This window comes from Myotis davidii, unplaced genomic scaffold (assembly GCF_000327345.1).
Source record: "Myotis davidii unplaced genomic scaffold, ASM32734v1 scaffold571, whole genome shotgun sequence".
NCBI classification, from domain to species: Eukaryota; Metazoa; Chordata; class Mammalia; order Chiroptera; family Vespertilionidae; genus Myotis; species Myotis davidii.
The window spans coordinates 2,107,184-2,109,052 of record NW_006283136.1 but is presented as its reverse complement, the minus strand read 5'-3'; positions in this window follow the sequence as shown (position 1 = coordinate 2,109,052).

The following is a 1,869-nucleotide window of genomic DNA, read 5'->3' as shown; positions in this document are numbered from 1 at the left end:
TCACCCGGGCTTAGGACTTGGAAGGCCTTGCCTGAGACGGGGAGAACCCCCTAGGTAGCTGGAGGCAGGGACCTGGTATTGAAGAGAAAACCACAGGCCCCAAAACGGCATCACTCATGCTAACGCTCATGATGCCAAACGTAGGTTTAATACCTGATCTAACTGCAGTTTCAACCTCTCCCAGGAAAGTAATCTCACCCAGGCTGGAATTTTCTTGTCAAGCACCAATAACATAATCTGCCATGTAGGCCCTCTCCATGCCCCATAGAAAAAAAAGGGCAATCTGAATGGCAAAACCCTCCCATTCTCTTCCCCCAAAAAAGACATTGAGGGCCCAAATAACCTTTCTTTTCTTTTACTCATAGCTCCCTTGCCCCACTCTTCTTCCTATAAAAACCTTCCTTTTTATACCACCCCTCAGAGCACCCTTCATGAGTCATTTAATAAAGCCAATTAGGCCCTGGCCAGTGTGGCTCAGTTGGCTGGGCGTCGTCCTGGGCACAGAATGGTTGCTGGTTCGATTCCTGGTCAGGGCACATGCCTGGGTTTCGGGCTCTATCCCTGGCAGGGGGCTTACAGGAGGCAGCTGATCAATGTCCTCACAAGATCCATCCCTAATAGGGGGCCTTGCAGGAGGCAGCCAATCCTTGCTTCACTTTCACACTCCCTCTCCTTTCCTCCTCTGTCTCTAAAAATCAATTTTAAAAATCTTTAAAGTAAAAATAAAAAATTAAAAAACCAAGTAGATCTTCAAGTTTACTCAGTTGAATTCTGTTTTTTAACACCGGTAAGTGAAGTCCTGATGACCGGCCACCCAGCTGTGAACCAGTCAGGGCAGTGAGGGGGTGGGCAGGGCAGGACTAGGCCCACCCAGACCCTGGGACTTGGCCTTCCCAGCCCCCTGCACAGCTGGGCTGCAGGTAGATGCCACTCCCGAACCAGCCAGTTCCATGAATACCTCCCCACCCAGGCCTTGGCCCAGGTTCCTGGATCTTGTCCACTCGGGACCAGGCCCAGGCCACCCCAAGGACTCGCACTGGGGAGTGGGCCTGAGAGCTCTGCGGGGGCCCCATTTCACCAGCCCGGGCTGAGCTGTGCCCCCTGCACACAGACAGACTCACACAGATCCGTGTTTCACATACACACCTAGGCTCAGGGGCCAAAACGGCCTCATACCTTCCTTCCTTCGTCATGTGACCATGGGCAGCGGGCTTCCCAGGGCACCTGAGGCTGCTTCAGCTTTGCTGGTAAATGCGGGCTCTCGGAATTTTAACTGTGGCCACTTACGCTGTTTACAGCAAAGCTCACTGGGCTGCCCTTTTGGTTACCAGGGAGCAGTACCCTGCACCCCTCCCCAGACGCCAGGGCCATGCTGAGTTAAGCAGAGATGAGAGCTGAGAAAAAGCATGAACCCCAAGGGGGTTTGGAGTTTGGGGAGACACTGGGAGCAGGGCAAAGGGGAGGAGAAATAGCTGGAGTCCTGGGGTTGCACAAGGCTGGCCAGGAGCCTCAGAGCCAGAGCCAGAGCGGCTGGGGAGGCTGGGGCTGGCAGGGACAGGCCCTGGTGGTCGCAGCCGGTGGAGCTGGCAGAGGGAAAGGCCGCTTCTCAGGAGCTCAGCCTTTGAGAACTGGAGCCCCGTGTCCTGCACTGGAGGTCGCCTGGAGAATGAGCTCCTGCCCCCAACACACAAGCACGAGCAGGCTCACACAGGCACAGCCATCCCCACAGGCCCCTGTGATGTTCAACTGACCGCTTCACCTTCACCCCGCCCCCCCACCCCCATTTCACCTGGCTACGAGGGAAGCAAGGTAGGTGGTGGCTCCCCATCCTCACCTCCGAAGACAGTAGTTCTGAGACTTCCAGATGGC